The 9,303-nt window shown below is 41.5% G+C and overlaps 1 long non-coding RNA gene across 1 annotated transcript; it reads right to left on the bottom strand.

Annotated features, from left to right (window-relative positions):
- Positions 1-6,102: 6,102 nt before the first annotated feature.
- On the bottom strand, positions 6,103-7,627 carry LOC126996307 (uncharacterized). The gene is made up of 3 exons (XR_007751128.1): positions 7,410-7,627; positions 6,774-7,250; positions 6,103-6,614 (listed from the first exon to the last, which is right to left on the bottom strand). It is a non-coding gene; the product is annotated as an uncharacterized LOC126996307 (long non-coding RNA).
- Positions 7,628-9,303: the final 1,676 nt, after the last annotated feature.

The raw sequence follows: 9,303 nt of genomic DNA, 5'->3' as shown, positions 1-9,303 counted from the left end.
GTAATTATTTCTTTGTTTATCTATATTTTCCCTTCCCACACTTCCACCTCCTCCTCCTCCTCCTCCTCTTCCTCCTCCTCCTCCTCTTCCTATTCATTCTCCTTTATCCTCTTCCTCTTCTTCTCTCTCCTTTGTCTCATTCATCTCTTTCTTCTCACGTGAAACTGTTCTCTCTCATTCTTCCTCCTCCTCCTCCTCCTCCTCCTCCTCCTCCCTCCTCTCTCCTCCTCCCTCCCTCCCTCCCTCCCTCCCTCCCTCCTTCCCTCCCTCCCTCTCCCTCCCTCCTTTTGTCACGTGGCGCCACAAGTGGTTGGTCACAATATTTACCGTGAGAGTACGCTCTCTCTCTCTCTCTCTCTCTCTCTCTCTCTCTCTCTCTCTCTCTCTCTCTCTCTCTCGAATTATGAAAGATTCCATTTCCACAGTTGGGAAGGCAAATATTTGAATGTGTGTGTGTGTGTGTGTGTGTGTGTGTGTGTGTGTGTGTGTGTGTGTGTGGCGTAGATATATTTTATAGTACTATCAAACACTTGGAATTCGTATCAGAGAGAGAGAGAGAGAGAGAGAGAGAGAGAGAGAGAGAGAGAGAGAGAGAGAGAGAGAGAGAGAGAGAGAGAGAGAGAGACAGCGGTGGGGGGAAGGGGAGGAATAAGTGAGAGGAAGAGGGGAGTGAGGGTGTCAAGGGATATGAGGGATGGAGGAAAGGAGGGAGGGAAGGGAGGGAGGGAGGGCAAGAGGATTAATGTCAAAATTGAGTGAAGGAAGTAATTGCCTTAATCCGCCATCGCTTGTGCTGGTGAGAGGAGGAGGAGGAAGAGGAGGAGGAGGAGGAGGAGTAACATCATTGCAGCGTATGGGGAGAGGGAGAAGGCAGGAAAGAGGGAATGAGATATCTGAATCGAATTGAAGGAAAGGGAAGAGAGAGAGAGAGAGAGAGAGAGAGAGAGAGAGAGAGAGAGAGAGAGAGAGAGAGAGAGAGAGAGAGAGAGAGAGAGAGAGAGAGAGAGAGAGAGAGAGAGAGAGAGAGAGAGAGAGAGAGGAACTGACATGGAGAGGAAAGTGGAAGAGGAAGAATAGGAAAAAAAAGTAAGAATGAGAAGGAAAAAACTCGGGAATGGAAAGACTGAAAGAGAAAAATAAGAGTTTGGAATTGGAAAAATGAAATTATTAGCGGGAAAAGGAGAAAAAGAAAAGGATAACAAGGAAAAAACAAGATTGTAAGAAAGGAAAGGAAAGGATGAGAGGGAAAAAGGTGAAATATAAAAGGATAACAAGGGAAAAAAACAATATTGGGAGAAAGGAAAGGTAAGACAGGAAAAAAGAAAAGGATAACAAGGAAAAAACTAAAATTGGAAGAAAGAAATGGAAAGAATGAGCGGGAAAAGGAGAAAAAGAAAAGGATAACAAGGAAAAATCAAGATTGGGAGAAAAGAAAGGAAAGAATGAGAGGGAAAAGGGGGAAGAAAGAAAAGAATAACAAGGAATAAAAAAGATTGGAAGAAAGGAAAGAAAAGAATGACAGGAAAAAGGGGGAAAAAAGAAAAGGATAACAAGGAAAAAACAAGATTGGGAGAAAGGAAAGGAAAGAATGACAGGAAAAAGGGGGAAGAAAGAAAAGAATAACAAGGAAAAAACAAGATTGGAAGAAAGGAAAGGAAAGAATGAGAGGGAAAAGGGAAAAAAGAAAATGATAACGGAAAAAGCAAGATTGGGAAAAAGGAAAGGAAAGAATGACAGGGAAAAAGGGGAAGAAGAAAAGGATAACAAGGAAAAAAACAAGATTGGGAGAAAGGAAAGGAAAGAATGAGAGGGAAAAGGGGAAAAAAAGGATAACAAGGAAAAAACAAGATTGGGAGAAAGGAAAGGAAAGAATGAAAGAGAAAAAGGGAAAAAAAGGAAAAGGATAACAAGGAAAAAACAAGATTGGGAGAAAGGAAAGGAAAGGATGAGAGGGAAAAGGGAAAAAAGAAGAGGATAACAAGGAAAAAACAAGATTGGAAGAAAGGAAAGGAAAATATGGGAGGGAAAAAGGGAAAAACGAAAAGGACAACAAGGAAAAAAACAGGATTGGGAGAAAGGAAAGGAAAGATGAGATTGAAAAAAGGGAACAAAGGAAAAGGATAACAAGGAAAAAAGAAGATAGGAAGAAAGGAGAGGAAAAAAGGGAAAAAGGAAAATGATAACCAGGGAAAAAATAAGTGTAGATAAAAAAAAGTAGAGGGAAAAAAGTAGAGGAGAGGAGAAAATAAGTGGGAGAAGGAAAAGGAAAAAAGGAAAAGAAAAAAATAATAATAGAGGTGGAGAAAAAGATGTAACGAGAGAAAAAAAAAGGAATATAAAATGAAAACCAGAAAAATACCAGACGAAGATGGAACAAAAAAAGGGAAAAAATGAAAGAAAATGGAAACAAATACAAGGAAAAAGGAAAAAGAAGAAGAGTGGAAGGAAGAAAAAAGAAAGAATGAGAAGGAAAAAAATAGATAATGAAAAGAGTAAAGGAAAAAAATGACAAATGGGATGAAATAAACGAGGGAGAAGGAAAAGGGAAAGAGTAGGAGTGGAAAGAGAGAATGAAGGGGAAGGGAAAAGGAAGAGAAAGAAAGAACAAGGAAAAAAGAGAGTAGAGATTGAGAAAAGGGAAACAGGAAGAAGGAAAAAAATAGCGAAAGAGGGGAGAGGAAAGCATGAGAGGAAGAATAAATGGGAAGAGGAAAAGAAGAGAAAGAAAGAACAAGGAAAAACGAGAGAAGAGATTGAGAAAAGGGAAACAGGAAGAAGGAAAAAAATAACGAAAGAGGGGAGAGGAAAGCAAGAGAGAAAGAATAAAGGGAAAGGAAAAGAAGAGAAAGAAAGAACGAGGAAAAAAGAGAGTAGAGATTGAGGAAAAGAAGATAGGAAGGAGGAAAAAAAAGGAGAAAAGAATGAGTAGAAATAATATAAAAGAGAGAAAAAAAGAGGAAAAATAGGAGAGGGAGGAGGAAGAGCGTGTGAGGGAGAAAAAAGGGAGGAGATAGCAGGGAGATAATGAGAGGGAGGGAGAGTGTGAACGAGATGATGAGAGGGACGGCGTTAGATAATCTCCCTTCCCTCCCTTCCTCCTTCCCCTTTTTCTTCCTCCATCCTTCCTTTCCTCCTGTTCTCCCTTCTTTTTCACCCTTTCGCTTCTCTCCCTCCCTCTTCCCTCTCTTCCCTCTTCTTTCTCCCTTTCCTTCTCTCCCTCCCTTCTCCCTTTTCATGTCTGTTCTCTTCTCTCTTACAATCTCTTTCACCTCTCCTCCCTTCCCTCCCTTTCCTCCCTCTCCCCTTTCCGTTCCCTCTCCTTCGCTCCCTCCCTCCCCCTCTTTCCTCTCCTCTCTTCTACTCTCCATTTTTCCTCCACTTCCTTCTCTCCCTCCTCCTCCCCTTCTCTCCCTTGACTCATCTCCACTTACGCTCCCCTCTCTCCCCTCTGCTACTCTTCTCCCTCCTCTCTCCCTCCCTCCCTCCCTCCCTGGTGCTGAAAAATACATGTTAGTTGAGGGCAATTTAATTCATCAGCCAAACACTCGGTCGGTTTAAATGCCTTTCCGTGTATCTGTCTGTGTGTGTGTGTGTGTGTGTGTGTGTGTGTGTGTGTGTGTGTGTGTGTGTGTGTGTGTGTGTGTGTGTGTGTTTGTGTTTGGATTTTGCTATTTTTTTTTGTCTTGGTCATGAGGTGGTTTTTTTTTTTTTTTTTAAGGATTTTTCCATTATTTTGCTTTTTTGTCTTCGTCTGGAGTTCATTTTTTGTTAGATTTTTTTTAGGATTTTATTATTTCCTTGGATTTTTTTTTTTTTTCTTGATGTTGAGTACTATTACCACAATGATTTCTACCACTACTACTACACTACTACTACTACTACCACCACTACTACTACTACTACTACTACTAATGATAATAATAATAATAATAATAATAATAATAATAATAATAATACCACTACTACTACTACTACTACTACTACTACTACTACTACCACCACTAATAATAATAATAATAATAACAATAATTCCAACGAAAGCCTTGTCAAATCCATTTACACTTCGCTTGGCTCCTCTGATAACAACGTGGCGCCTGTGATGGAGTGTCCAACCTCTCCTATTCTATGGCTTTCCCTTTCCTTGGCACTGGGTGAGATCCTCCACGCACAATGTAGTGACCCTCCTGATGCGGGAAGCGACCCCAGCATTTATAGATAGATAGATAGATCCCCAGCATTTATAGATAGATAGATAGATACAGATGATTTTCCTCTTACCCTTCCGAACATGTCACAAAGCTTCCTAACAAAGAGCAAATCGCAGCAATTGGAAGAACACAAATTATGAAATGGATTTTGAAACACTCCAGCTAAAAAAGTAGTTTGGGACGAACAGAACCTCTACCAGTGTACTATGCGAAAGAGCAATTATGTCGTTTGTTCCTACACGTAGTCTTTATAACTCTTCATAGGTAGGACGGGAGGAGAGGGAAAAAGAATATAGTAAGTGTGATGAGCAAGATATGGGTGAAAGATGAATAAAAACACAGTTATGAGACGGAACGAGGCAAAGAAATGCAAGTAAATGAGCGAAAGGAAGGAAAAAAAACAGAGAGAGAGAGAAAGGGGAAGTTCAAGTGAAGTGACGTTAAGCATCCTTGTAACGGACCCTGAGCCTCGCATCCTCCTTAAAACACACACACACACACACACACACACACACACACACACACCAAACTTGATATCACAATTCCTTGCCGTCGTGTGTGTGTGTGTGTGTGTGTGCGTGCGTGTATGTGTTTGTGTGTGTGTGTGTGCTTTCTTTCGTTCGACTCTCCCTGTTCTACCAAAACGGATCCTACGCGGAGGAAGACCCGAGAGGACTTTTCTCCCTGCCGGTCGCCGTTCCGGAGGCCATTCTGTTTTCAATCCCTGAGCTGACGAAAGCGGTTTTGTGGCGGCCTTCACTACCCCGGAGAAGACCCCTGAGGACCCGTGGCGGAAAGCTGACGAGAGGGTACTCAAAGAGTTACCCAAAATACCTGATCTACAGGTTATGACGACAAGCTTGAAAAATGGCAATAATGACACAATCAAGACAGTGGAAAGGGAAGTCTTTGATAATACAGATGAAACAGGCAATAAAACGAATGAAGTTGTAGTAACAGAGAAAGAAGAAAAACTACCTTCACATGAAACCATCAAGGAAACATTTGTGGAGCGTAGGAATGTTACCGAAAATAGCGATGAACCTCATAAAGTAGAACAAACAGCGATAACAAAGGAGATTCTGCCCGGCAATAAGACGAATGAAGTTTTAGTAACAGAGAAGGAAGAAAAACTACCTTCACCGGAAACCATTATGGAGACATTTGTGGAAACTAAGAATGTTACAGCAAATGGCGATGGGCCTCAGGAGGTAGAACGTACAGAAAAAACAGTGGAGATTCTGCCCGGCAATAAAACGAATGAAGTTTTCGTAACAGAGAAAGAGGAAAAACTACCTTCACAGGAAACCATCAAGGAGATATTTGTGGAGAGTAGGAATTTTACAGAGAAGGGCGATGGATCTCTGAAAGTAGAACGAACAGAGGTGACAAAGGAGATTCTGCCCGGTAATAAAACGAATGAAGTTGTAGAAACAGAGAAAGAAGAAAAACTACCTTCACAGGAAACCATCAAGGAAACATTTGTGGAGAGTAGGAATGTTACAGAAAATAGCGATGAGCCTCATAAAGTACAACAAACAGAGATAACAAAGGAGATTCTGCCCGGCAATAAAACGAATGAAGTTGTAGAAACAGAGAAAGAAGAAAAACTACCTTCACAGGAAAGTATTACGATAACATCTGTGGAGAGAAGGAATGCGACAGAAAAGAGCGATGGACCTCATAAAGTAGAACGAACAGAGAAAACAGTGGAGATTCTGCCCGGCAATAAAACGAATGAAGTTGTAGTAACAGAGAAAGAAGAAAAACTACCTTCACGCGAAACCACCAAGGAAACAAAAGAAGAGAGTAAAAACGTTACAGAAAATGGTGATGGACCTCTGGTAGTTGAACGATCAGAGATAAAGGAGATTCTGCCCGGCAATAAAACGAATGAAATGTTGGTAACAGAGAAAGAAGAAAAACTACCTTCACAGGAAACCATCAAGGAAACATTTGTGGAGAGTAGGAATGTTACAGAAAATGGCGACGGACCTCTGGTAGAAGAACGAACAGAGATAACAAAGGAGATTCTGCCCGGCAATAAAACGAATGAAATGTTAGTAACAGAGAAAGAAGAAAAACTACCTTCACAGGAAACCATCAAGGAAACATTTGTGGAGAGTAGGAATGTTACAGAAAATGGCGACGGACCTCTGGTAGAAGAACGAACAGAGAAAACAAAGGAGATTCTGCCCGGCAATAAGACGAATGAAGTTTTAGTAACAGAGAAGGAAGAAAAACTACCTTCACAGGAAACCATCAAGGAAACATTTGTGAAGAGTAGGAATGTTACAGAAAATATCGATGGACCTCATAAAGTACAACAAACAGAGATAACAAAGGAGATTCTGCCCGGCAATAAAACGAATGAAGTTGTAGTAACAGAGAAAGAAGAAAAACTACCTTCACAGGAAACCATCAAGGAAACAAAAGAAGAGAGTAAAAACGTTACAGAAAATGGCGATGGACCTCTGGTAGTTGAACGAACAGAGATAACAAAGGAGATTCTGCCCGGCAACGAAACGAATGAAGTTGTTGTAACAGAGAAAGAAGAAAAACTACCTTCACAGGAAACCATCAAGGAAACATTTGTGAAGAGTAGGAATGTTACAGAAAATAGCGATGGACCTCAGAAAGTAGAACAAACAGAGATAACAAAGGAGATTCTGCCCGGCAATAAAACGAATGAAGTTGTTGTAACAGAGAAAGAAGAAAAACTACCTTCACAGGAAACCATCAAGGAAACATTTGTGAAGAGTAGGAATGTTACAGAAAATAGCGATGGACCTCAGAAAGTAGAACAAACAGAGATAACAAAGGAGATTCTGCCCGGCAATAAAGCGAATGAAGTTGTAGTAACAGAGAAAGAAGAAAAACTACCTTCACAGGAAACCATCAAGGAAACATTTGTGAAGAGTAGGAATGTTACAGAAAACAGCGATGGACCTCAGAAAGTAGAACAAACAGAGATAACAAAGGAGGTTCTGCCCGGCAATAAAGCGAATGAAGTTGTAGTAACAGAGAAAGAAGAAAAACTACCTTCACAGGAAACCATCAAGGAAACATTTGTGAAGAGTAGGAATGTTACAGAAAACAGCGATGGACCTCAGAAAGTAGAACAAACAGAGATAACAAAGGAGGTTCTGCCCGGCAATAAAGCGAATGAAGTCGTAGTAACAGAGAAAGAAGAAAAACTACCTTCACGGGAAACTGCTGTGACGCCACCGAAGGTTGCTAAAAAGATTAGGAGAAGGAAAGCTTGTAGTTGTGACTCGATTGGGACCATTTTGGTGGTAACAGAAGAACTAATTGCAAGAATTGCTGCTGTTGTAGTGAAGGAAATGACAACAGTGTAGTGATAATGTGTTGCTGTTTCTCTTATCAATTTCTTTGAAAAAAAATCAAAATCAAAATAAATATTGAGGAAGTTGGAAGGCCGTGAACATTCAAATATGTCACTTATGAACACGGTGATTGCGGCCCCGGTTTAGATTCGAGAGAGTTATGTTTCTTTAAGAGTGTACACACAAAGATAGAAAGGGAAGAAGGGAGGGGGGTGGCACTTTATGTTAAAGACACACTTAAATGTTTCGCTAACAACTCTGTTCAAACAAATGGCGACTCAGAATCAGTTTGGGTGGACGTCCACAAAGGGAAAGACAAACTAATTCTAGGGGTTCTTTACAGGCCACCCAACCTTAGCAGGCAGGACACTGATATGTTACTGCAAGAGGTAGGCAGGGCGAGCAGGAGCAAAAATGTCTGCATAATGGGGGATTTTAACTATTGGAATATAGACTGAGAAGGTGTGGTGGGTGATCTAGAATCTGAGGATTTTCTGAAAGTAATACATGATAATTTTCTCAAGCAGGCAGTGACTGAGCCCACCAGAGGTAACAACATTCTAGACTTGGTCCTGACTAACAACGAGAATATGATCAGTGAGCTAGATGTTGGGGGAGAATTAGGTGGCAGTGATCACAGGGAAATTATGTTTAAATTAGACTGGGCGGTGACCCATGAACTCAACCCTGTGATGGTGCCTGACTTTAGAAGGGCTGATTATGAGGGGCTCAGAAGACACCTTGAGGAGGTAAATTGGGGAACCTTAGGGCTGGATGAGGGCCAGATCTCGGGGCTGGAGCCGGAAAGACAGGGGAATCATGTAGAAATGACCTACAATAATTTAGTTAGAGTAATTGCAGAGGGTCAGAGACAACATATCCCTTACCAAGCACGTAGGAAGGAAAATAACGACCGCAAATGGATGACCCGCAGACTCAAGCATGAGATTGGCTTGAAGAGAGGAATTTATAGGAAAATAAAGAACGGAGAAACCCACCTCAGGGGTAGGTATGTTGAGCTAGCCAGGTTGGTGAAGAGGAACACCCGCCTAGCAAAATGAAATTATGAGATTAGGGTAGCCAACGAGGCCAAGAGCGATCCCAAGGGCTTCTTCAAATTGTACAGAACGAAAACAAGGGACAAAATTGGACCGTTGAAAACAAACACGGGTGAGCTCGTTGAGAATGGAGAAGATATGAGTCAAATGATGAATGACTATTTCCTCTCAGTTTTCACGCAGGAGAATCTAACAACCATTCCGGAGAGAGTTCAGGTATATGAGGGCGGAGAGAACGACAAGTTGAGGGATGTGATCATCACTAGGCAAGTGGTCCAGGATGAGATTGGTAGGTTGAAGGAAAACAAATCGCCGGGCCCAGACGAAGTATTCCCAAGGGTGCTGAAAGAGTGCAAGGAGGTCCTCAGTGGCCCGCTTACCGATATCTTTAAGATGTCGGTAAATTCTGGGTATGTGCCCAATCAATGGAAAGTAGCTAATGTGACGCCGATTTTCAAAAAGGGAGGCAAGTCAGCCACCTCAAATTATCGCCCAATTAGCATAACATCAGCTGTAGGAAAGATGTTGGAGTCAGCTATAGCCGGGAGCATTCGGGACCATCTAGAAAACCATAGTTTAATTCATGACTCACAGCATGGGTTCACAAAGGGTAGGTCTTGCCTAACTAACCTGTTGTCCTTTTACACTAAAGTAATCGAGGCGGTTGACCGAGATGAAAACTATGACATA

Source organism: Eriocheir sinensis, chromosome 9 (genome assembly GCF_024679095.1).
Source record: "Eriocheir sinensis breed Jianghai 21 chromosome 9, ASM2467909v1, whole genome shotgun sequence".
Classification (NCBI taxonomy): domain Eukaryota; kingdom Metazoa; phylum Arthropoda; class Malacostraca; order Decapoda; family Varunidae; genus Eriocheir; species Eriocheir sinensis.
The sequence above is the reverse complement of the archived record's forward strand: the minus strand, read 5'-3'. Positions and strand labels throughout refer to the sequence as shown.